Genomic DNA, 27,285 nt, shown 5'->3' with positions numbered 1-27,285 from the left:
AAGCTGAGTAGCCGGCTGTCTCATGTCAACCACTGTTTTTTTTTTTGTTTTTTTATACAGAGCTGACACTGTCATGTAATTTTCAACAGTACATCCACTCAGGTGTCGACCCCCTAGGTGGTGACATCACTGTTACAGACACTCTGCTCCGTCTCCACATCATTTTTCTCCTCATACATGTCGACACAAACGTACCGACACACAGCACACACACAGGGAATGCTCTGATAGAGGACAGGACCCCACTAGCCCTTTGGGGAGACAGAGGGAGAGTATGCCAGCACACACCAGAGCGCTATATATATATATACAGGGATAACCTTATATAAGTGTTTTTCCCCTTATAGCTGCTGTATGTTTTAATACTGCGCCTAATTAGTGCCCCCCTCTCTTTTTTTAACCCTTTCTGTAGTGTAGTGACTGCAGGGAAGAGCCAGGGAGCTTCCGTCCAACTGAGCTGTGAGGGAAAATGGCGCCAGTGTGCTGAGGAGATAGTCTTCGCCCCCTTTTCGGCGGCCTTATCTCCCGTTTTTCTGTATATTCTGGCAGGGGTTAAATGCATCCATATAGCCCAGGAGCTATATGTGATGTATTTTTTGCCATGTAAGGTATTTTTATCATGTTTTATTGCGTCTCAGGGCGCCCCCCCCCAGCGCCCTGCACCCTCAGTGACCGGAGTATGAAGTGTGCTGAGAGCAATGGCGCACAGCTGTGCGCTACCTTATTGAAGACAGGAACGTCTTCTGCCGCCGATTTTTCCGGACCTCTTCGCTCTTCTGGCTCTGTAAGGGGGCCGGCGGCGAGGCTCCGGGACCCATCCAGGCTGGGCCTGTGATCGTCCCTCTGGAGCTAATGTCCAGTAGCCAAGAAGCCCAATCCACTCTGCACGCAGGTGAGTTCGCTTCTTCTCCCCTTAGTCCCTCGATGCAGTGAGCCTGTTGCCAGCAGGTCTCACTGAAAATAACAAACCTAAACTAAAACTTTCACTAAGAAGCTCAGGAGAGCCCCTAGTGTGCACCCTTCTCGTCGGGCACAGAAATCTAACTGAGGCTTGGAGGAGGGTCATAGGGGGAGGAGCCAGTGCACACCACATAGTCCTAAAGCTTTCTTTAGATGTGCCCAGTCTCCTGCGGAGCCGCTATTCCCCATGGTCCTTACGGAGTCCCCAGCATCCACTTAGGACGTTAGAGAAAAGAGGCGTTGGTTACAACTGTTGCTGTTCATCCACAAGAAGGAATTTAATGTATCAATTACAATTGGAAAGTAACGTGTAACCCTGATTTAGGGTTTAAACAACACTTATACTGAGGTAGTTATAATATGGTGACTAAAATGGAGTATAAGCATATATATTATTCATATAAAAGTTAATGGATGTTGTAATACTGTATGCATGTTGTGAGGTAAATAATACAGTTCACATATATGTAATTGTATGTACATTGATGTAAATGTAGTGGTGAATACAATGAAGGCTTATTTTATGGTTTCACAGTGTATCTAAAGGGTTAATGTCCTTGTGCTCCTAACTGTCAATCACCTAGTGAGGTGATTGCCAGTGGGCGGGGCATCACCTCAGAGTGGGTCATGTGACTACTAGAGAGGAGTGGAGAGGTGCTGTGAGTGTAGCTGAGAGAGAGACTGCATATCCCTTGGTGAGAGGACATAGTTTTTTGCTGCTCCGGCCGTCGCCCGCATTAGAGCTGAGCGGTATACATTGCGGCGGCCGGAGGGGGCTTAGTGTGTGAAGCCAGAACAGGGCTTCCTTACTGTAAAGGTGGTGACAGCAGCATTGAGACTCAGAACTGTTCATAGAACCCAAGATCAGCGCTAGTCAACTCACCCAGCAGTATTGGAAGGGCACATCTGTGACAGGGACACAGAGAGGGTTCCTTCCTACCTATTACCGGCACAGACTCTGACAGCCACAACAAAGAAGCCAGGACCAGCAGCAGAGGCTCCATTCTGTGTGGCTGTAAGTGTAAGGGAGGAGTCGGGGGAGCATCCTGCAGCAGCATCACTAGATGGTAGAAGTGTGAGTGCATAATCCAGCCATTTATATTACCCCTACACTAAGCACAGCAAGCCATAGGTGACTATTGTACATAGTCAATTTCATATTGGGACTAAGTACTCCAGGGCTAGGCCGCAATAATGGCTATTAAGCAGGAGGATAGTAATGGGTCACAGTAGTCAGAGTGACCTATAATTACAGTTCCATGTATGGCTTAATCATAGTGCTAAGGAGAAGGTAGAAAGCACTGGGTATATATATGTAACAGGAGGAGTGGAGTGAAACTTGAACTGTTTAACGCTTCATAAATAGTTTTAAAACTCCCCCATATATCAGCATCACATCAGTCAAAGGAGAGCCAGAGACATTGTTCCGCAGCGCTAAATAGAAAGTAACACCCTAAAGCTGCCACCTAATGTGTGTATTTATGCCCCTGAATTAGCAGAATTAGAGTCAAGGACATTAAAGGTAGCCATACTACAGTGACATTGGATGGATGTTAAAGCCTCTTAGCCACAAAGGATTAGAATATCATCCCGATTCAAGGACTAGCTTGTGGCACTTTAATACAACTGTGTTATATGTATATTCGTGAACCCGTAAGAAGGACTGACACGTAAGAGACTATTAGTTATAAAGTTAAAGGATTTGAGCTCGCTGTGACTATGATAAGAGAAACCATCTCTTGCAGATATATTTAATATAGACTCATCCTAAGAGACAACAATAATTTGAGGCATACAGGAATCGAAAAGCTATATATGCTCTGAAATATAGAAAGCATCAGCTACTTCAAATGGACACAAGGACGCAGCATAACAAAGGTTTATCATACCAGCTTCTTAGGAGTTTAGTTTAATACTGGACAACTACAGTAACATTTTTACTGAGGAAAGGATACAGATTCCTTGGTAATCAACTGTTGATGTTACTATCTATGAGCTAAATAGATACTTTCTGTTATCTGCCAAGGAGGAACTATAAGTAACCTTATAGGAGAAAGTAATCGCTACCATAAGTAGACTGAGCCAAACATCTTTCTCTTTAACTGAAGGGAAAACTGATAGTTGATACTAAAACATAGTGTCAGACATTCTGTATTAACTGCTGTTATTTTTAGGAAGTTTATGGGCCCTTATAGTGCACTATCATATTAAGAGTACCCGGGTCACTCTAACACCTAAGGGTGTCTTGAAAAGAAAAAGGATTTGTTGTATTGCATGCAGGTACTGTGTATAGGCCTAATTGACAGGCTGTTAGCATGGATTAATGACTTAAAGGGGAATGTGTAATTGATGAAATGTTAATGTATACTTAATCCATTTGGTACTGGTCATTAAAGTGTTATACTTTCCATGTGTGTCTGGTCCGTCTGGAAGTTGATCTGAAGATCCTGGAAGAAAGAGACAGGTATATTAGATAATATATCTATGATATAAGGGAATCATCCCCTAAGGATAGAGATCAGGCTTACTCAAGCAAGCCTTAACGGTAGTTAAATACTACACATAGCTTGAGTGGAGGCACAGCTATTAGGTAACCATCCCTTAATAGAATACATAGACAGCTCTCGTTCAAGGTAATGAGGGTAGGGTTACATTTGGAGGCACCGCGTGAGATAGAAGTTACACTCAGGCCCTGTTACACCACAGGTGTCAGCTGCCATTAATTATTATTGATAAAGTCCTCACATCCCTAAAAATAAAATACAAATATGGGAAAGAAGCAAAGGAACAGGGAGAAGGTTGGACATAAAGCCATTGCTGTATCAGTTGGGAGAGTTGAAGCCATTAGAGAATGTAAAAGTATGGACAAACAAGAGTACCGTAAGGGACCAGGCTTAAAGGAAGAGGTGACATGCAAGTTTGTGGGAACTTTTGTAAATAACCTAGGTGTGAAAAATGAAAAAATATTAGATATCCCTGTAGAGTTGGAGAAGAGAAAGAAAAAATCAAAGGACAAGAAAGTCAAACTTGATCCCCACCTAAAGGATAGTGAGGGAGGTGTTAGTGACAACCTTGCTCATACTTTGGTCGCTAACATGGATTATGGAATGAAAGGAGATAAGAATGTTCTACCACTGAAAGAGAGAGTTCCAGGGGAAGTGAAGATAGATGTAGGTATACAGAGATTAGAAACTGTGCTAAAGCAAATAGCTGAGGATTATAAGAAACATGGACAATTAGTATTAGCTCTTCCAAAAGATCAACAGAAGGACCTGCTTTCCCGGTTTCCAACTTCCATTGAGGAACCAACAAGAAGAGATAGCCCAGTGGATCTACAGACCCCAATAGAGGTGATAAGACATATAGCACTGGACAGGTCTAAACATCAGTTGTTGGAGGTTCTAGATGAAACCCAATGGAAGCTAAAAGAAGAACAGATGTTTAACACCAAAATTGATGAGAGGAACAAAGAGCTTGAGAGAGAACTTTGGTTTATACAGAGAGAGATGGAAACCATGGCATCTGATGAAAGACAAACCAGAGTGGATCAGGAGCAACAAAAGTTGATAATGTACCAGCAGCAGGAAGACAATATTCATTCTCTGGAATCAAAAATAACTGAGTTGTCTGAATTATTGGAAGTGGGTAAAGAAACTGAAAAGGAGGATCATATTTGTCTGAATGAAATGAAAGAAAGACTGTCTCAGCTAGAATCTGAGAATAAAATACTCAAGGATGCCAACTTCCTAAACAACTGTCCTGAAGACCGTATCCATGAATTTTCTATGCGACCGGATACTAAGGACATAGCATTACAGACTGAGGTAGTGGATGGTATATTGCTGAGACAATCTTCTATGAATAAAGTTGATAGTAAAGGGACACAGTATATGTCTCTTAAAATGACTGGCACAGTAATATGGTTCCATGTGAAGAAAGGCTATGGCTTCATTAAAAGGCATGACACCGGAGAAGACATATTTGTACATTGGACATCCATAACGAAGAATAACCCCCTAAAACTGTTGTACAGTGTAGGAGATGGAGAGAAAGTAGAATTTGAAGTGTTGGAAGGGGAAAAGGGTGTACATGAAGCAAATGTGACTGGCATAGGTGGAGTACCAGTGAAAGGGAGTCGATTTGCTCCAAACCGACGAGGATCATACAGTTATTGTTATCAACCACGAGAAAAAGTGGTTGATGAAGGAAGTGCATATTCAGAACAAAGGCAAGGGAGAGATCCAGCTCCATGTCATCCTTCTACAACCTTACATTACCGACCTCTCTCGAGATTCAATGGTAGAGTAAATCAGTCCCAGGATCAAGAAACGGAAAATTCAGATGCTAAAGACTTGATAACTTTAGAAGCTTCGTCAGAGAAAGAAACTAGTCTCAGTGAAAATCGTAGTGAGGTACATGATAACTTTACCCTAGCACAATCTCTTAAATCTTCCATCCGAAGTCCAGTACTAAAAGAAGTCAATAAATCAGGTGTAGAAGAGCAAGGGAAACCAGCACGATCAGAGAACACTATCCCTGGGAGGCATGAAGGCTATGTAGTTCCATCCCTCCCTATTTGGCCAACAGTTAAAATGGTTGAGATGAGGTGGCTTGCTAATGGATGTGAATGAATATATACTATTTTAGCATAGTGAGTAAGGTAGATGGTGCATTGGCACCTAAAGATGTTAAACAGTGACAATGCACCAGGGGGAGAAATGTAACCCTGATTTAGGGTTTAAACAACACTTATACTGAGGTAGTTATAATATGGTGACTAAAATGGAGTATAAGCATATATATTATTCATATAAAAGTTAATGGATGTTGTAATACTGTATGCATGTTGTGAGGTAAATAATACAGTTCACATATATGTAATTGTATGTACATTGATGTAAATGTAGTGGTGAATACAATGAAGGCTTATTTTATGGTTTCACAGTGTATCTAAAGGGTTAATGTCCTTGTGCTCCTAACTGTCAATCACCTAGTGAGGTGATTGCCAGTGGGCGGGGCATCACCTCAGAGTGGGTCATGTGACTACTAGAGAGGAGTGGAGAGGTGCTGTGAGTGTAGCTGAGATAGAGACTGCATATCCCTTGGTGAGAGGACATAGTTTTTTGCTGCTCCGGCCGTCGCCCGCATTAGAGCTGAGCGGTATACATTGCGGCGGCCGGAGGGGGCTTAGTGTGTGAAGCCAGAACAGGGCTTCCTTACTGTAAAGGTGGTGACAGCAGCATTGAGACTCAGAACTGTTCATAGAACCCAAGATCAGCGCTAGTCAACTCACCCAGCAGTATTGGAAGGGCACATCTGTGACAGGGACACAGAGAGGGTTCCTTCCTACCTATTACCGGCACAGACTCTGACAGCCACAACAAAGAAGCCAGGACCAGCAGCAGAGGCTCCATTCTGTGTGGCTGTAAGTGTAAGGGAGGAGTCGGGGGAGCATCCGGCAGCAGCATCACTAGATGGTAGAAGTGTGAGTGCATAATCCAGCCATTTATATTACCCCTACACTAAGCACAGCAAGCCATAGGTGACTATTGTACATAGTCAATTTCATATTGGGACTAAGTACTCCAGGGCTAGGCCGCAATAATGGCTATTAAGCAGGAGGATAGTAATGGGTCACAGTAGTCAGAGTGACCTATAATTACAGTTCCATGTATGGCTTAATCATAGTGCTAAGGAGAAGGTAGAAAGCACTGGGTATATATATGTAACAGGAGGAGTGGAGTGAAACTTGAACTGTTTAACGCTTCATAAATAGTTTTAAAACTCCCCCATATATCAGCATCACATCAGTCAAAGGAGAGCCAGAGACATTGTTCCGCAGCGCTAAATAGAAAGTAACACCCTAAAGCTGCCACCTAATGTGTGTATTTATGCCCCTGAATTAGCAGAATTAGAGTCAAGGACATTAAAGGTAGCCATACTACAGTGACATTGGATGGATGTTAAAGCCTCTTAGCCACAAAGGATTAGAATATCATCCCGATTCAAGGACTAGCTTGTGGCACTTTAATACAACTGTGTTATATGTATATTCGTGAACCCGTAAGAAGGACTGACACGTAAGAGACTATTAGTTATAAAGTTAAAGGATTTGAGCTCGCTGTGACTATGATAAGAGAAACCATCTCTTGCAGATATATTTAATATAGACTCATCCTAAGAGACAACAATAATTTGAGGCATACAGGAATCGAAAAGCTATATATGCTCTGAAATATAGAAAGCATCAGCTACTTCAAATGGACACAAGGACGCAGCATAACAAAGGTTTATCATACCAGCTTCTTAGGAGTTTAGTTTAATACTGGACAACTACAGTAACATTTTTACTGAGGAAAGGATACAGATTCCTTGGTAATCAACTGTTGATGTTACTATCTATGAGCTAAATAGATACTTTCTGTTATCTGCCAAGGAGGAACTATAAGTAACCTTATAGGAGAAAGTAATCGCTACCATAAGTAGACTGAGCCAAACATCTTTCTCTTTAACTGAAGGGAGAACTGATAGTTGATACTAAAACATAGTGTCAGATATTCTGTATTAACTGCTGTTATTTTTAGGAAGTTTATGGGCCCTTATAGTGCACTATCATATTAAGAGTACCCGGGTCACTCTAACACCTAAGGGTGTCTTGAAAAGAAAAAGGATTTGTTGTATTGCATGCAGGTACTGTGTATAGGCCTAATTGACAGGGGGTTAGCATGGATTAATGACTTAAAGGGGAATGTGTAATTGATGAAATGTTAATGTATACTTAATCCATTTGGTACTGGTCATTAAAGTGTTATACTTTCCATGTGTGTCTGGTCCGTCTGGAAGTTGATCTGAAGATCCTGGAAGAAAGAGACAGGTATATTAGATAATATATCTATGATATAAGGGAATCATCCCCTAAGGATAGAGATCAGGCTTACTCAAGCAAGCCTTAACGGTAGTTAAATACTACACATAGCTTGAGTGGAGGCACAGCTATTAGGTAACCATCCCTTAATAGAATACATAGACAGCTCTCGTTCAAGGTAGGGTTACAAACGATTAAATTACAACAGCTGTATCCAGTAGGATTTTTTGGACCCTTTAATAAACATTCCGTTGTCATCAAGGGCAATATGAAATAGATCCTGATTACATTTAGATATGGATAGTGGTGCCTATATATGTTGACTCCATTGTATTTTATTGAATGTGGGTTTCTTCTGTCTATATATATTTTTTAAAAATAAGGAGCTTGTATATTTTATTTTTTGCGCTCCCTTGATAACAAGTGTGATTATCTTTAAAATTTGGTTTATTATTGGTAGAACAGTACTACCTATGGGAGCAGCATTTTATAATATATGGTGAAAATTAATAGATGTATAAAGATTAAATAAGCAACAAATTGGTGAAATAGATAAGTTTTGATAGGAGCACTGGGTTCTATATATATATATTGACATTTGGTTATATATATGTATAGACTTTATAAATTCTTGACAGAGATGTGCCTGAGCAGCGGCCCTCCCCAGCCCTATCCCAAATCATACTTATTTTGCATAGGAGATACCATGGTCATGAAGATTGTTCTCCCAGGGTGAGGTTCATTCATTGCATTCTGGGTATGCTGACCCCTGTGATTTCCCCAAATGTGGGAAACTCGACTGCATTATTTGTGGTAGTGGGGGACTGTGTTTGTGCTTTCCTCTGGTCAGCTCTGGTAAAAGTCAGATTTATTTGTCTCAGATCTTCCTCTAGCCTTGTTCTTCTTTCGAGAGTTTCCATGTGCTGCCTCAGTTGGATCTCCTTCACTTGACAGGGGGGTGCCCGAGCAGCGACCCTCCCCAGCTCTAGCCCAACTCCTACTTACCTGCCAGGTGAGATACTATGATCATGAAGATGCTTCTCCCAGGGCAAGGCTCACCCATTGCACTCTGGGTGTGCTGCTCCTGCGGTTTCCCCAAATGTTGGACACTTGACTGCATAATTTGTGTTTCCCCTGGTCGGCTCTCGTATAATTCAGATCTCTTTGTCTCAGGTCTCTCTCCAGCCTAGTTTGCTGTCTGTTTCCACTTCTCTTTTCTTGAGTTGCTCCCTTCTATGCCCTTGCGCACTATCCTGACTTCTCCCGTCTGCTTACTTTGTGCCTTCCAACGCACAATGCAAACTACAGGTAGTGCTGCAGGGCCCACACCCTTTTACTTGCCTTACAGAGCAGCTCTGGAGCTGTTACAGTGCCCAGCTGCTGCAAGAAATCAGCTTGAATGCTTCAGGGGCTGGGGCATAGCCCCACACCGAAGTAGGGTGGAGGTGTTTAATGCGAACTAGGGGTCATCCAAGCGCCGCAAAAGGCCGCCATGCCCTGCACGCCCCTTTTCACTTTTCATATGCAGACGAGGGTTGAAGCCAACTTTGACCCACTGCTTGGATGACATCACCATATGCAAATCCATCTGCTGCAGGCCTTCCCCCAGGAATGCTTGCACTAGTTGTTGCATTTGGTTTGTTGTTTGGGGGTGCTTCAGTATTAGGCAGCCTTCTGCCCTCCCATGTTCATCTGAAAATATGTGTTCTCCCTGCAGTTGTTGTCCCCAGATGAGAGTTCCCTTGTGCTGCCTCAGTTGAATCTCCTTTACTTGACAGAGATGTGCCTTAGCAGCGGCCCTCCCCAGCCCTATCCTAAGTCATACTTATTTTGCATAGGAGATACCATGGTCATGAAGATTGTTCTCCCAGGGTGAGGTTCATTCATTGCATTCTGGGTATGCTGACCCCTATGATTTCCCCAAATGTGGGAAACTCGACTGCATTATTTGTGGTAGTGGGGGACTGTGTTTGTTCTTTCCTCTGGTCAGCTCTGGTAAAAGTCAGATTTATTTGTCTCAGATCTTCCTCTAGCCTTGTTCTTCTATCGAGAGTTTCCTTGTGCTGCCTCAGTTGGATCTACTTCACTTGACAGCCCGAGCAGCGACCCTCCCCAGAACTATCCCAAATCCTACTTACCTGCCAGGTGAGATACTATGATCATGAAGGTGCTTCTCCCAGGGCAAGTCTCACCCATTGCACTCTGGGTGTGCTGCTCCTGCGATTTCCCCAAATGTGGGAAACTTGACTGCATAATTTGTGTTTCCCCTGGTCGGCTCTCGTATAATTCAGATCTCTTTGTCTCAGGTCTCTCTCCAGCCTAGTTTGCTGTCTATTTCCACTTCTTTTTTCTTGAGCCGCTCCCTTCTATGCCCTTGCGCACTATCCTGACTTCTCCCGTCTGCTTAATTTGTGCCTTCCAACGCACAATGCGAACTACAGGTAGTGCTGCAGGGCCCACGCCCTTTTACTTGCCTTACAGAGCAGCTCTGGAGCTGTTACAGTGCCTAGCTGCTGCAAGAAATCAGCTTGAATGCTTCAGGGGCTGGGGCATAGCCAACATGAGCCCCACACCGAAGGAGGGTGGATGTGTTTAATGCGAACTAGGGGTCATCCAATCGCCGCAAAAGGCCGCCATGCCCTGCACGCCCCTTTTCTCTTTTCATATGCAGACGAGGGTTGAAGCCAACTTTGACCCACTGCTTGGATGACATCACCATATGCAAATCCATCTGCTGCAGCCTTCCCCCAGGAATGCTTGCACTAGTTGTTGCATTTGGTTTGTTGTTTGGGGGTGCTTCAGTATTAGGCAGCCTTCTGCCCTCCCATGTTCATCTGAAAATATGTGTTCTCCCTGCAGTTGTTGTCCCCAGATGAGAGTTCCCTTGTGCTGCCTCAGTTGAATCTTCTTTACTTGACAGAGATGTGCCTGAGCAGCGGCCCTCCCCAGCCCTGTTAGGCCATCATCTACACGGCATAGCCCTGAATTTTCCAATGCGCAGCTCTTTGCAAAAGAGAGATATTGGCAAGGAAAAGCTGTCTTGTACCTTTGCATTTTTCTCCCAAACGAAGGACACTAGAACATTTTTTTTAAAGCCTCCTGTTAGGCCATCATCTACACGGCATAGCCCTGAATTTTCCAATGCGCAGCTCTTTGCAAAAGAGAGATATTGGCAAGGAAAAGCTGTCTTGTACCTTTGCATTTTTCTCCCAAACGAAGGACACTAGAATGAAAATTTTAAAGCCTCCTGTTAGTGCTTCATCTACACGGTATAGCCCTGAATTTTCCAATGCGTAGCTCTTTGCAAAAGAGAGATATTGGCAAGGAAAAGCTGTCTTGTACCTTTGCATTTTTCTCCCAAACGAAGGACACGGCTGTGGCTACCTCTGTGTCGGCACTCGGCAGCCCGTCCATAATTGTATATACCACCTAACCGTGGTTTTTTTTTCTTTCTTTATACATACATACTAGTTACGAGTATACTATCTCTTTATCAACCAGTCTATATATTAGCAGCAGACACAGTACAGTGCGGTAGTTCACGGCTGTGGCTACCTCTGTGTCGGCACTCGGCAGCCCGTCCATAATTGTATAAACCACCTAACCGTGGTTTTTTTTTCTTTCTTTATACATACATACTAGTTACGAGTATACTATCTCTTTATCAACCAGTCTATATATTAGCAGCAGACACAGTACAGTGCGGTAGTTCACGGCTGTGGCTACCTCTGTGTCGGCACTCGGCAGCCCGTCCATAATTGTATATACCACCTAACCGTGGTTTTTTTTTCTTTCTTTATACATACATACTAGTTACGAGTATACTATCTCTTTATCAACCAGTCTATATATTAGCAGCAGACACAGTACAGTGTGGTAGTTCACGGCTGTGGCTACCTCTGTGTCGGCACTCGGCAGCCCGTCCTTAATTGTATATACCACCTAACCGTGGTTTTTTTTTCTTTCTTTATACATACATACTAGTTACGAGTATACTATCTCTTTATCAACCAGTCTATATATTAGCAGCAGACACAGTACAGTGCGGTAGTTCACGGCTGTGGCTACCTCTGTGTCGGCACTCGGCAGCCCGTCCATAATTGTATATACCACCTAACCGTGGTTTTTTTTTCTTTCTTTATACATACATACTAGTTACGAGTATACTATCTCTTTATCAACCAGTCTATATATTAGCAGCAGACACAGTACAGTGCGGTAGTTCACGGCTGTGGCTACCTCTGTGTCGGCACTCGGCAGCCCGTCCATAATTGTATATACCACCTAACCGTGGTTTTTTTTCTTTCTTTATACATACATACTAGTTACAAGTATACTATCTCTTTATCAACCAGTCTATATATTAGCAGCAGACACAGTACAGTGCGGTAGTTCACGGCTGTGGCTACCTCTGTGTCGGCACTCGGCAGCCCGTCCATAATTGTATACTAGTATCCAATCCATCCATCTCCATTGTTTACCTGAGGTGCCTTTTAGTTGTGCCTATTAAAATATGGAGAACAAAAATGTTGAGGTTCCAAAATTAGGGAAAGATCAAGATCCACTTCCACCTCGTGCTGAAGCTGCTGCCACTAGTCATGGCCGAGACGATGAAATGCCAGCAACGTCGTCTGCCAAGGCCGATGCCCAATGGCATAGTACAGAGCATGTCAAAACCAAAACACCAAATATCAGTAAAAAAAGGACTCCAAAACCTAAAATAAAATTGTCGGAGGAGAAGCGTAAACTTGCCAATATGCCATTTACCACTCGGAGTGGCAAGGAACGGCTGAGGCCCTGGCCTATGTTCATGGCTAGTGGTTCAGCTTCACATGAGGATGGAAGCACTCAGCCTCTCGCTAGAAAAATGAAAAGACTCAAGCTGGCAAAAGCAGCACAGCAAAGAACTGTGCATTCTTCGAAATCCCAAATCCACAAGGAGAGTCCAATTGTGTCGGTTGCGATGCCTGACCTTCCCAACACTGGACGTGAAGAGCATGCGCCTTCCACCATTTGCACGCCCCCTGCAAGTGCTGGAAGGAGCACCCGCAGTCCAGTTCCTGATAGTCAGATTGAAGATGTCAGTGTTGAAGTACACCTGGATGAGGAGGATATGGGTGTTGCTGGCGCTGGGGAGGAAATTGACCAGGAGGATTCTGATGGTGAGGTGGTTTGTTTAAGTCAGGCACCCGGGGAGACACCTGTTGTCCGTGGGAGGAATATGGCCGTTGACATGCCAGGTGAAAATACCAAAAAAATCAGCTCTTCGGTGTGGAGGTATTTCACCAGAAATGCGGACAACAGGTGTCAAGCCGTGTGTTCCCTTTGTCAAGCTGTAATAAGTAGGGGTAAGGACGTTAACCACCTCGGAACATCCTCCCTTATACGTCACCTGCAGCGCATTCATAATAAGTCAGTGACAAGTTCAAAAACTTTGGGTGACAGCGGAAGCAGTCCACTGACCAGTAAATCCCTTCCTCTTGTAACCAAGCTCACGCAAACCACCCCACCAACTCCCTCAGTGTCAATTTCCTCCTTCCCCAGGAATGCCAATAGTCCTGCAGGCCATGTCACTGGCAAGTCTGACGAGTCCTCTCCTGCCTGGGATTCCTCCGATGCATCCTTGCGTGTAACGCCTACTGCTGCTGGCGCTGCTGTTGTTGCCGCTGGGAGTCGATGGTCATCCCAGAGGGGAAGTCGTAAGCCCACTTGTACTACTTCCAGTAAGCAATTGACTGTTCAACAGTCCTTTGCGAGGAAGATGAAATATCACAGCAGTCATCCTACTGCAAAGCGGATAACTGAGTCCTTGACAACTATGTTGGTGTTAGACGTGCGTCCGGTATCCGCCGTTAGTTCACAGGGAACTAGACAATTTATTGAGGCAGTGTGCCCCCGTTACCAAATACCATCTAGGTTCCACTTCTCTAGGCAGGCGATACCGAGAATGTACACGGACGTCAGAAAAAGACTCACCAGTCTCCTAAAAAATGCAGTTGTACCCAATGTCCACTTAACCACGGACATGTGGACAAGTGGAGCAGGGCAGGGTCAGGACTATATGACTGTGACAGCCCACTGGGTAGATGTTTGGACTCCCGCCGCAAGAACAGCAGCGGCGGCACCAGTAGCAGCATCTCGCAAACGCCAACTCTTTCCTAGGCAGGCTACGCTTTGTATCACCGCTTTCCAGAATACGCACACAGCTGAAAACCTCTTACGGCAACTGAGGAAGATCATCGCGGAATGGCTTACCCCAATTGGACTCTCCTGTGGATTTGTGGCATCGGACAACGCCAGCAATATTGTGTGTGCATTAAATATGGGCAAATTCCAGCACGTCCCATGTTTTGCACATACCTTGAATTTGGTGGTGCAGAATTTTTTAAAAAACGACAGGGGCGTGCAAGAGATGCTGTCGGTGGCCAGAAAAATTGCGGGACACTTTCGGCGTACAGGCACCACGTACAGAAGACTGGAGCACCACCAAAAACTACTGAACCTGCCCTGCCATCATCTGAAGCAAGAAGTGGTAACGAGGTGGAATTCAACCCTCTATATGCTTCAGAGGTTGGAGGAGCAGCAAAAGGCCATTCAAGCCTATACAATTGAGCACGATATAGGAGATGGAATGCACCTGTCTCAAGTGCAGTGGAGAATGATTTCAACGTTGTGCAAGGTTCTGATGCCCTTTGAACTTGCCACACGTGAAGTCAGTTCAGACACTGCCAGCCTGAGTCAGGTCATTCCCCTCATCAGGCTTTTGCAGAAGAAGCTGGAGGCATTGAAGAAGGAGCTAAAAGGGAGCGATTCCGCTAGGCATGTGGGACTTGTGGATGCAGCCCTTAATTCGCTTAACAAGGATTCACGGGTGGTCAATCTGTTGAAATCAGAGCACTACATTTTGGCCACCGTGCTCGATCCTAGATTTAAAGCCTACCTTGGATCTCTCTTTCCGGCAGACACAGGTCTGCTGGGGTTGAAAGACCTGCTGGTGACAAAATTGTCAAGTCAAGCGGAACGCGACCTGTCAACATCTCCTCCTTCACATTCTCCCGCAACTGGGGGTGCGAGGAAAAGGCTCAGAATTCCGAGCCCACCCGCTGGCGGTGATGCAGGGCAGTCTGGAGTGACTGCTGATGCTGACATCTGGTCCGGACTGAAGGACCTGACAACGATTACGGACATGTCGTCTACTGTCACTGCATATGATTCTCTCAACATTGATAGAATGGTGGAGGATTATATGAGTGACCGCATCCAAGTAGGCACGTCACACAGTCCGTACTTATACTGGCAGGAAAAAGAGGCAATTTGGAGGCCCTTGCACAAACTGGCTTTATTCTACCTAAGTTGCCCTCCCACAAGTGTGTACTCCGAAAGAGTGTTTAGTGCCGCCGCTCACCTTGTCAGCAATCGGCGTACGAGGTTACATCCAGAAAATGTGGAGAAGATGATGTTCATTAAAATGAATTATAATCAATTCCTCCGCGGAGACATTGACCAGCAGCAATTGCCTCCACAAAGTACACAGGGAGCTGAGATGGTGGATTCCAGTGGGGACGAATTGATAATCTGTGAGGAGGGGGATGTACACGGTGATATATCGGAGGGTGAAGATGAGGTGGACATCTTGCCTCTGTAGAGCCAGTTTGTGCAAGGAGAGATTAATTGCTTCTTTTTTGGGGGGGGTCCAAACCAACCCGTCATATCAGTCACAGTCGTGTGGCAGACCCTGTCACTGAAATGATGGGTTGGTTAAAGTGTGCATGTCCTGTTTTGTTTATACAACATAAGGGTGGGTGGGAGGGCCCAAGGACAATTCCATCTTGCACCTCTTTTTTCTTTTCTTTTTCTTTGCATCATGTGCTGATTGGGGAGGGTTTTTTTGGAAGGGACATCCTGCGTGACACTGCAGTGCCACTCCTAGATGGGCCCGGTGTTTGTGTCGGCCACTAGGGTCGCTAATCTTACTCACACAGTCAGCTACCTCATTGCGCCTCTTTTTTTCTTTGCGTCATGTGCTGTTTGGGGAGGGTTTTTTGGAAGGGACATCCTGCGTGACACTGCAGTGCCACTCCTAGATGGGCCCGGTGTTTGTGTCGGCCACTAGGGTCGCTAATCTTACTCACACAGCTACCTCATTGCGCCTCTTTTTTTCTTTGCGTCATGTGCTGTTTGGGGAGGGTTTTTTGGAAGGGACATCCTGCGTGACACTGCAGTGCCACTCCTAGATGGGCCCGGTGTTTGTGTCGGCCACTAGGGTCGCTAATCTTACTCACACAGCTACCTCATTGCGCCTCTTTTTTTCTTTGCGTCATGTGCTGTTTGGGGAGGGTTTTTTGGAAGGGACATCCTGCGTGACACTGCAGTGCCACTCCTAGATGGGCCCGGTGTTTGTGTTGGCCACTAGGGTCGCTAATCTTACTCACACAGCTACCTCATTGCGCCTCTTTTTTTCTTTGCGTCATGTGCTGTTTGGGGAGGGTTTTTTGGAAGGGCCATCCTGCGTGACACTGCAGTGCCACTCCTAGATGGGCCCGGTGTTTGTATCGGCCACTAGGGTCGCTAATCTTACTCACACAGCTACCTCATTGCGCCTCTTTTTTTCTTTGCGTCATGTGCTGTTTGGGGAGGGTTTTTTGGAAGGGCCATCCTGCGTGACACTGCAGTGCCACTCCTAGATGGGCCCGGTGTTTGTGTCGGCCACTAGGGTCGCTAATCTTACTCACACAGCTACCTCATTGCGCCTCTTTTTTTCTTTGCGTCATGTGCTGTTTGGGGAGGGTTTTTTGGAAGGGACATCCTGCGTGACACTGCAGTGCCACTCCTAGATGGGCCCGGTGTTTGTGTCGGCCACTAGGGTCGCTTATCTTACTCACACAGCGACCTCGGTGCAAATTTTAGGACTAAAAATAATATTGTGAGGTATTCAGAATAGACTGAAAATGAGTGTAAATTATGGTTTTTGAGGTTAATAATACTTTGGGATCAAAATGACCCCCAAATTCTATGATTTAAGCTGTTTTTTAGTGTTTTTTGAAAAAAACACCCGAATCCAAAACACACCCGAATCCGACAAAAAAAATTCGGTGAGGTTTTGCCAAAACGCGTTCGAACCCAAAACACGGCCGCGGAACCGAACCCAAAACCAAAACACAAAACCCGAAAAATTTCAGGCGCTCATCTCTAGTGTATACACTACTATAATAAGAATTTACTCACCGGTAATTCTATTTCTCGTAGTCCGTAGTGGATGCTGGGAACTCCGTAAGGACCATGGGGAATAGCGGGCTCCGAAGGAGGCTGGGCACTCTAGAAAGATCTTAGACTACCTGGTGTGCACTGGCTCCTCCCACTATGACCCTCCTCCAAGCCTCAGTTAGGTACTGTGCCCGGACGAGCGTACACAATAAGGAAGGATTTTGAATCCCGGGTAAGACTCATACCAGCCACACCAATCACACCGTACAACTCGTGATATGAAACACAGTTAACAGTATGAAACAATAGAGCCTCTCAACAGATGGCTCAACAATAACCCGATTTAGTTAACAATAACTATGTACAAGTATTGCAGATAAACCGCACTTGGGATGGGCGCCCAGCATCCACTACGGACTACGAGAAATAGAATTACCGGTGAGTAAATTCTTATTTTCTCTAACGTCCTAGTGGATGCTGGGAACTCCGTAAGGACCATGGGGATTATACCAAAGCTCCCAAACGGGCGGGAGAGTGCGGATGACTCTGCAGCACTGAATGAGAGAACTCCAGGTCCTCCTCAGCCAGGGTATCAAATTTGTAGAATTTTGCAAACGTGTTTGCCCCTGACCAAGTAGCTGCTCGGCAAAGTTGTAAAGCCGAGACCCCTCGGGCAGCCGCCCAAGATGAGCCCACCTTCCTTGTTGAATGGGCATTGACAGATTTTGGCTGTGGCAGGCCTGCCACAGTATGTGCAAGCTGAATTGTACTACAAATCCAACGAGCAATAGTCTGCTTAGAAGCAGGAGCACCCAGCTTGTTAGGTGCATATAGGATAAACAGCGAGTCAGATTTTCTGACTCTAGCCATTCTGGAAACATATATTTTCAGTGCCCTGACAACGTCTAGCAACTTGGAGTCCTCCAAGTCCCTAGTAGCCTAGGCACCACAATAGGCTGGTTCAGGTGAAACGCTGACACCACCTTTGGGAGAAACTGGGGACGAGTCCTCAATTCTGCCCTATCCATATGGAAAATCAAATAAGGGCTATTACAAGACAAAGCCGCCAACTTTGATACTCGCCTGGCAGAAGCCAAGGCCAATAACATAACCACCTTCCACGTGAGATATTTCAGATCCACGGTTTTTAGTGGTTCAAACCAATGTGATTTTAAGAAACTCAACACCACGTTGAGATCCCAAGGTGCCACAGGAGGCACAAACGGGGGCTGACTCTGCAGCACTCCTTTTATAAATGTCTGAACTTCAGGTACTGAAGCTAGTTCTTTTTGAAAGAAAATCGACAGAGCCGAGATCTGTACCTTAATGGAACCCAATTTAAGGCCCATAGTCACTCCTGCTTGCAGGAAATGCAGAAATCGACCTAGTTGAAATTCCTCTGTTGGGGCCCTTTCGGCCTCACACCATGCAACATATTTTCGCCATATGCGGTGATAATGAGTTGCTGTAACCTCTTTCCTGGCTTTAGTAAGCGTAGGAATGACTTCCTCCGGAATGCCCTTTTCCTTCAGGATCCGGCGTTCAACCGCCATGCCGACAAACGCAGCCGCGGTAAGTCTTGGAACAGACAGGGCCCCTGCTGCCGCAGGTCCTGTCTGAGTGGCAGAGGCCATGGGTCCTCCGATATAAATTCTTGAAGTTCTGGGTACCAAGCTCTTCTTGGCCATCCACGAGAGAAGGCTGGTTACTGATAGTCTGGTGTGATGTGATGTCCTGACGTATGGAGTCAATTTTGGATGTGAAGTAAGTGGCAAAGTCAAGAGCAGAGAGTGAGGAAGGGAGACGAGGTGGAGGTGGGCAGAGGAGTGAGTTGAGAGTGGCAAAGAGGCGCCGGGGGTTGGAAGACTGGGAGGAGATGAGGTTCTTGAAGTATGACTGTTTAGCAAGAGAAAGGGCAGCACTGAAGGATGAGAGCATAAGTTTGAAATGGAGGAAGTCTGCCTTAGAGCGTGATTTCCTCCAGTGTCGCTCAGCCGTACGTGAGCATTTTTGCAGATATCTGGTGCATTTGGTGTGCCAGGGTTGAGGTGTTAATTTGTGAGGGTGAATAGTGGTTGGTGGAGCAACAGAGTCAAGAGCAGAAGTAAGGGAAGCATTGTATGTGGAAGTGGCTTGTTCACGGCATGAGAGAGAGAGAATAGGAGAGAGAAGTGAGTCAAACAGGGAGGAAAGGAATGTGGTGTCAATAGCTTCAATGTTACGCTTAGTGATGGTAGCCTTAGGAGGTTGAGATGGGGAAGTCGAGAGAGATAGGTTGAAGGAGAGCAGGTGGTGGTCAGAGAGGGGAAATGGGGAGTTGGAAAAATCAGAAATATCACAGCGGTGAGTGAAGACCAGATCCAGTGAGCTCCCATTCACATGGGAGGGTGAGGAGGTCCACTGGGAGAGACCAAGTGAAGAGGTGAGGTTAAGGAGTTTAGAGGCAGGGGATTGTGTGGGGATGTCAATAGGGATGTTGAAATCGCCTAGGATAATGGTGGGAATGTCAGAAGAGAGGAAGTGAGGAAGCCAGGAAGCAAAGTTGTCGATTAATTTGGAAGCAGTGCCAGGGGGGCGGTAAATGACAGCTACTCTAAGATGGACTGGTTGGAAGAGGCATATGGCGTGGACCTCAAATGTAGAGAATATAAGGGATGGTTCTGGTGGTATGAGTTGGTAGGAGTAACTAGAAGGTAAAAGGACCCCAACACCACCCCCATGGCGACCCCCAGGTCGGGGTGTGTGTGTGAATGTAAGGCCCCCAGCAGAGAGAGCAGCAGCAGAAGTAGTGTCAGAGGGCGTAATCCAAGTTTCAGTAATGGCTAGTAGGTGTAGGGAGTGGGAAATGAAAAGGTCATGAGTAGGGACCAGTTTGTTATAAACAGATCTGGCATTCCAGAGGGCACAGGATAGGGGGTATGAGTTTGTGGGAGAGATGTGAATTAGATTTTCAGGGTTGCTGTAGCGATGAGGTGGGATTAAGTTTGAGGGCAGGGATGATGAGAGAGTAGTGATGGTACGGGTGCCGGAGCTAGGAGGGGAAACTGCAGGAGGTGGGCAGGGAGGGAGGTCAGTGTGATGTGGATGGGGGTGTGGGGAGGTGACAGGGAAGGGAGAGAGGGAGCAGGGCTGAGTTGTGGGGTAGCAGGACCATGGGGCAGAGGTGAATGAAAGTGGGGTAACAGGAAAGGTGGGGGAAGGAAACAGAGGGATGGAGGGGAGACAGAGGAGGGGAGAGAGGAGGAGGTGGAGGAGACTAGGGGGGAAGGCTAAAGATACATTATTAGGTAGACACTGAGTGATGTGGGGAGTATAAGAAAACCTTGACATAGTGTTAAGTAGGTAAATAGGTTGAGGGAAAGTGGAAGTAGGAGAGGAGACTGTAAGGCAATCCGAGCAGAAGAATTGCAGAAATGCAGGTGAGAAAAGCAGTGTAGGCTCAAGGGGTGTAGATTTAGTATGAAATGAGTCAAAAGCGTAGATAAAGTGGGTGCAGAAAAGTATTTGGAGTGTAAGAAATGAAAGGATTGTGAGAGGTTTAAGAAGCAATGGTAATTATGTTAGATGTTTTAAGTGTTTGCAGGTAAAATTGCATTGGTGCAGCTGTGCTTAAAAAACAAAATTACAATAATACAGATACAGGCATTTGTAGGTGAAATGGATGGTTTATGAAATGTCCAAGTAAGGTAGTTCTGTGCTATGTAATCAGATGCAACAATCAGGAGGTGAGTGATCTGAGGAGTAAGTGACTCACATTTGTTATTAGTTCTTCAGTTTTCTTTGTTTTGTTAGATTGGTGTGCTTCTGTTTTCCTTCTTTTTCACTTCGATTGAACGCTGATTGAACACTGCTGTTATGTGTCAATTTTATCACGCTTTGATAAAAATGCACGCTTAGATCAATAAATGCACAGCCAAATGGCTTTGCACAGCCTACACCATTGGACTTAAGTAGAAGACTATTACAAGTGAAACCAATAATTGAAATCTGTAACCACACCCCACCCCCTCAAATGCCAGGCAATAAATTACCTTAAAAACAACAACCAGGCATTCCACAAAGATTAAACTGGGTCTATATCATTCAAAACTTTAAAAAAGTACTTCAAAATCACATACTATGCAATAATGTTTCAATTTGCATTACCCAGCAGAATTAGCTTCGCATATATAGATATAGTGCAGCAGAATATATTGGTGGTTGTAGTCAATTGTAATTACTCAGCAGAATTAGCTTTGCATATATAGATATAGTGCAGCAGAATATATTGGTGGTTGTAGTCAATTGTAATTACCCAGCAGAATTAGCTTTGCAAATATATAGTGCAGCAGAATATATTGGTGGTTGTAGTCAGTTGTAATTACCCAGCAGAATTAGCTTTGCATATATATAGTGCAGCAGAATATATTGGTGGTTGTAGTCAATTGTAATTACCCAGCAGCAGCTCTACTGCACTCAACATCACCAGTGCTCACAATATATATAATGCTATATACTATGCCATAGTGGTGCTTACTATATAACACCTCCTACTGCGTTCCCCCTGGCAATGAGCATGACACCCAGAGAGTGAAACCCCTGGCAATGAGCATGACACCCAGCACGTGAAACTCTTGGCATTGAGCAGTTTTTGTAAAAGTAATTAGAAGCTTTACTGTAGGGCATAGTGTATCACAGATATTGTGGTGAGTGACATAATATGTTCCAAAGGGCATTAATGTGTGGGGCTTAACATGGTGGAAATTACTGTACTTTTTTCCCTGTGGTGGCCGAGGTCAGTTGGTGCAGGGTCAAGAACTGGGGTGTAAGGTAGTCTTTGCCTGCAAGGCTACGCCCATTTTATGGAGACCATACCCATTTTTGCGAGGTCACGCCCCCCCCCATCCCGTCCGGAGCGCTCACGCAAATATAGTTTTTTTTATATATATATATATATATATATATATATGGGGGAGGGGCACAATTTTTAATGCCAATGGTGGCGGGGGGCACGCATTTGAAGCCAAATTGTTTAGAAACACCCCTGCAAGAAAATATCTGTAAATCCAATGTTACCATAAGTGTGGCATATACCTGCGCTTGCTCGCGGGGTGAGAACATCTCCCTAATTGAATTCAGCGATATGAATAGAGGTTGTGCAGCAGCCACAGAAAGGGTTAATCTCTGCAGCTTGTCACTAAATTACATTGTTGCAATTTTAGCTGGGAGCTGCAATAATTACTCTAATATATAACACAGCCAACACTTCTATATTCACACAATATACTGCATGGTGAATATAGAAGTGGTGCTTACTAAACAGCACCTCCTACTGCATTCCACATCACCGCTGGTCACACTCATATCAGGCCCATAATGCTGTATACTATGCCATAGTGGTGCTTACTATATAACACCAGGTGCTGTGCAGTGGTCAAAACACACTAACTGGTCCCATGCTGTTGTTGAACTAAAGGCCTATACACACGATGAGATTCGGTCTATGCTAATAGGTTTAAAAAGGTTACATAAAAGCTACTTTATGTATTTATTGATTAAAGTTTTTAAGTTGTATTTTACAACCATACAATGATATGATATATAATGTATCGTATAATCATTACATAATGTTGATGGCATTGAATTGTCTCTGCCTTGACTAGTGGCAGCAGCTTCAGCACTAGGTGGAAGTGGATCTTGATCTTTCCCTATTTTACCCTCCACCTTTTTGTTCTCCATTTTTTAATGTGTGGAATTATATGCCAGTAATATATCTGGAATTAGACGGTGGTAATGTCTGGAATTAGATACCACTAGATAGATACCAGATATCACTGCATACCCTCCAACATTTTACACACAAAAATTGGTACAAATTAGAAAAAGGGGCGTGGTCATGGGTAAAGGGGGCGTGGTCACGCCCCTTTTCCTATACTTTCAATGGAAGTTTGGAGAGCCAAAAATAGGTACAGACCATGAAAAAAAGGTACTGTACCTATTAAAAAGGTACAGTTGGAGGGTATGTCACTGTGACTGGAATGATGACATATGCACAGTGACAGGACACTACCACAGCACCCTACAGCAGCCATATGCGGCACAAGACACTGGAGTATTAGTAATGTACTGTAGTATACTGAGCACCACAAGACAATGAGCAGTGATACGGAGCACTGATGAGATTACTAGAACTGACACTGAGCAGCCAGATGCAGCACTGGACTATTAGTAATGTTCTGTAGTATACTGAGCACCACAATGCAGCACAAAACAATGAGCAGTGATACTGAGCACTGATGAGGATACTAGAACTGACACTGAGCAGCAAGATGCAGCACTGGACTATTAGTAATGTACTCTAGTATACTGAGCACCACAATGCAGCACAAGACAATGAGCAGTGATACTGAGCACTGATGAGGATACTACTGAGAACTGACACTGAGCAGGAGAGACACACTACAATTTCATCTTGCGCCTCTTTTTTTATTTATCTTTGCATCATGTGCTGTTTGGGGCTATTTTTTTAAGTGCCATCCTGTCTGACACTGCAGTGCCACTCCTAGATGGGCCAGGTGTTTGTGCTGCCCACTTGGGTCGCTTAGCTTAGTCATCCAGGGACCTTGGTGCAAATTTTAGGACTAAAAATAATATTGAGAGGTGTGAGGTGTTCAGAATAGACTGGAAAGGAGTAGAAATTATGGTTATTGAGCTTAATACTATAGGATCAAAATTACCCCGAAATTCTATGATTTTAGCTGTTTGAGGTTTTAAAAAAAAATCACCCGAATCCAAAACCCAAAAGGGTGGTTTTGCCAAAACGCGTCCGTATCCAAAACACAACTGTGGATCCGAAACCAAAACCAAAACATGAAACACGAAAAATGCCCGCTGCACATCTCTAGTTAGGGGAGAAGCATGTAGCCTTGTAGACTATGCACAGCTATATCTAGAAAAATATACGATCTAATCTTTAACCAACCAATGCAAGAAAGTATTTAATGTGAAAATACGAAACACTAGACTAATTGGAGGTGCGCCCTAAAGCAAATTACAATGTTAGGATTAGGGGGTTCGGAAAGACCTCTAGTGTATACACTACTATAATAAGAATTTACTCACCGGTAATTCTATTTCTCGTAGTCCGTAGTGGATGCTGGGAACTCCGTAAGGACCATGGGGAATAGCGGGCTCCGAAGGAGGCTGGGCACTCTAGAAAGATCTTAGACTACCTGGTGTGCACTGGCTCCTCCCACTATGACCCTCCTCCAAGCCTCAGTTAGGTACTGTGCCCGGACGAGCGTACACAATAAGGAAGGATTTTGAATCCCGGGTAAGACTCATACCAGCCACACCAATCACACCGTACAACTCGTGATATGAAACACAGTTAACAGTATGAAACAATAGAGCCTCTCAACAGATGGCTCAACAATAACCCGATTTAGTTAACAATAACTATGTACAAGTATTGCAGATAAACCGCACTTGGGATGGGCGCCCAGCATCCACTACGGACTACGAGAAATAGAATTACCGGTGAGTAAATTCTTATTTTCTCTAACGTCCTAGTGGATGCTGGGAACTCCGTAAGGACCATGGGGATTATACCAAAGCTCCCAAACGGGCGGGAGAGTGCGGATGACTCTGCAGCACTGAATGAGAGAACTCCAGGTCCTCCTCAGCCAGGGTATCAAATTTGTAGAATTTTGCAAACGTGTTTGCCCCTGACCAAGTAGCTGCTTGGCAAAGTTGTAAAGCCGAGACCCCTCGGGCAGCCGCCCAAGATGAGCCCACCTTCCTTGTGGAATGGGCATTGACAGATTTTGGCTGTGGCAGGCCTGCCACAGTATGTGCAAGCTGAATTGTACTACAAATCCAACGAGCAATAGTCTGCTTAGAAGCAGGAGCACCCAGCTTGTTAGGTGCATATAGGATAAACAGCGAGTCAGATTTTCTGACTCTAGCCATTCTGGAAACATATATTTTCAGTGCCCTGACAACGTCTAGCAACTTGGAGTCCTCCAAGTCCCTAGTAGCCTAGGCACCACAATAGGCTGGTTCAGGTGAAACGCTGACACCACCTTTGGGAGAAACTGGGGACGAGTCCTCAATTCTGCCCTATCCATATGGAAAATCAAATAAGGGCTTTTACAAGACAAAGCCGCCAACTTTGATACTCGCCTGGCAGAAGCCAAGGCCAATAACATAACCACCTTCCACGTGAGATATTTCAGATCCACGGTTTTTAGTGGTTTAAACCAATGTGATTTTAAGAAACTCAACACCACGTTGAGATCCCAAGGTGCCACAGGAGGCACAAACGGGGGCTGACTCTGCAGCACTCCTTTTATAAATGTCTGAACTTCAGGTACTGAAGCTAGTTCTTTTTTAAAGAAAATCGACAGAGCCGAGATCTGTACCTTAATGGAACCCAATTTAAGGCCCATAGTCACTCCTGCTTGCAGGAAATGCAGAAATCGACCTAGTTGAAATTCCTCTGTTGGGGCCCTTTCGGCCTCACACCATGCAACATATTTTCGCCATATGCGGTGATAATGAGTTGCTGTAACCTCTTTCCTGGCTTTAGTAAGCGTAGGAATGACTTCCTCCGGAATGCCCTTTTCCTTCAGGATCCGGCGTTCAACCGCCATGCCGACAAACGCAGCCGCGGTAAGTCTTGGAACAGACAGGGCCCCTGCTGCCGCAGGTCCTGTCTGAGTGGCAGAGGCCATGGGTCCTCCGATATAAATTCTTGAAGTTCTGGGTACCAAGCTCTTCTTGGCCATCCACGAGTATCGTTCTTACTCCTCGCCTTCTTATTATTCTCAGTACCTTTGGTATGAGAGGCAGAGGGGAGAACACATAAACCGACTGGTACACCCACGGTGTTACCAGAGCGTCCATAGCTATCGCCTGAGGGTCCCTTGACCCGGTGCAATATCTTTTATAGCTTTTTGTTGAGGCGGGACGCCATCATGTCCACCTGTGGCCTTTCCCAATGGTGTACAATCCTATTGGAAGACTTCTGGAGGAAGTCCCCATTCTCCCGGGTGGAGGTCGTGTCTGTTGAGAAGATCTGCTTCCCAGTTGTCCACTCCGGGAATGAACACTGCTGACAGTGCTAACACATGATTTTCCGCCTATCGGAGAATCCTTGTGGCTTCTGCCATCGCCATCCTGCTTCTTGTGCCGCCCTGTTGGTTTACATGGGCGACTGCCGTGATGTTGTCTGATTGGATCAGTACCGGCTGGTTTTGAAGCTGAGGACTTGCCGGCCTCAGGGCATTGTAAATGGCCCTCAGGTCCAGAATATTTATGTGTAGGGAAATAACCTGACTTGACCAAAGTCCCTGGAAATTTCTTCCCTGTGTGACTGCCTCCCAGCCTCAAAGGCTGGAATCCATGGTCACTAGGACCTAGTCCTGTATGCCGAACCTGCGGCCCTCTTGAAGATGGGCACTCTGCAGCCACCACAGTAGAGATACCCTGGTCCTTGGAGACAGGGTTATCAGCCTATGCATCGGAAGATGCGATCCGGACCACTTGTCCAACAGGTCCCTCTGAAAAGTTCTTGTATGGAACCTGCCTAATGGGATTGCTTCGTAGGAAGCTACCATTTTTCCCAGGACTCGCGTGCAATGATGCACCGCTACCTATTTTGGCTTCAGGAGGTCTCTGACTAGAGATGACAACTCCTTGGCTTTCTCCTCCGGGAGAAACACTATTTCTGGTTTATGTCCAGAACCATCCCCAGGAACAGTAGACGTGTCATAGGAACCAGCTGTGACTTTGGACTGTTTAGAATCCAACCATGCTGTTGTAGCACTTTCCAAAATAGTGCTACCCCGACTACCAACTGCTCCTTGGACCTCGCCCTTATAACGAGATTGTCCAAGTACGGGATAATTACAACTCCCTTTTTTTTGAAGGAGTATCAACATTTCGGCCATTACCTTAATAAAACACCCTCGGTGCAATGTACAGTCCAAACGGCAGTGTCTGGACTTGGTAATGGTAATCCTGTACCACAAATCTGAGGTACTCCTGGCGAGGATGGTAAATGGGGACATGCAGGTAAGCATCCTTGATGTCCCAGGATACCATGTAATCCCCCTCGTCCAGGCTTGGAATAACCGCCCTGAGCGATTCCATCTTGAACTTGAATTTTTTTGTTCAAGGATTTTAAATATAAAATGGGTCACACCGAACCATGCGGTTTCGGTACCCCAACCCGTGTGGAATAGTAACCCCGTCCTTATTGAAGTAGGGGCACC

The 27,285-nt window shown here is 45.2% G+C and overlaps 4 non-coding genes across 4 annotated transcripts; all 4 read left to right on the top strand.

Moving 5' to 3' along the window:
- Positions 1-8,506: 8,506 nt before the first annotated feature.
- On the top strand, positions 8,507-8,670 carry LOC135021088 (U1 spliceosomal RNA). The gene has a single exon (XR_010218405.1). It is a non-coding gene; the product is annotated as a U1 spliceosomal RNA (small nuclear RNA).
- Positions 8,671-8,822: 152 nt separating this feature from the next.
- Positions 8,823-8,985, top strand: LOC135021089 (U1 spliceosomal RNA). Its single transcript, XR_010218406.1, has one exon. It is a non-coding gene; the product is annotated as a U1 spliceosomal RNA (small nuclear RNA).
- Positions 8,986-9,646: 661 nt separating this feature from the next.
- On the top strand, positions 9,647-9,810 carry LOC135021120 (U1 spliceosomal RNA). The gene has a single exon (XR_010218435.1). It is a non-coding gene; the product is annotated as a U1 spliceosomal RNA (small nuclear RNA).
- A 145-nt stretch (positions 9,811-9,955) lies between these two features.
- Positions 9,956-10,118, top strand: LOC135021072 (U1 spliceosomal RNA). Its single transcript, XR_010218389.1, has one exon. It is a non-coding gene; the product is annotated as a U1 spliceosomal RNA (small nuclear RNA).
- Positions 10,119-27,285: the final 17,167 nt, after the last annotated feature.

The sequence above is a fragment of the Pseudophryne corroboree genome, unplaced genomic scaffold (assembly GCF_028390025.1).
Source record: "Pseudophryne corroboree isolate aPseCor3 unplaced genomic scaffold, aPseCor3.hap2 scaffold_367, whole genome shotgun sequence".
In the NCBI taxonomy this organism is placed as follows: domain Eukaryota; kingdom Metazoa; phylum Chordata; class Amphibia; order Anura; family Myobatrachidae; genus Pseudophryne; species Pseudophryne corroboree.
The sequence above is the reverse complement of the archived record's forward strand: the minus strand, read 5'-3'. Positions and strand labels throughout refer to the sequence as shown.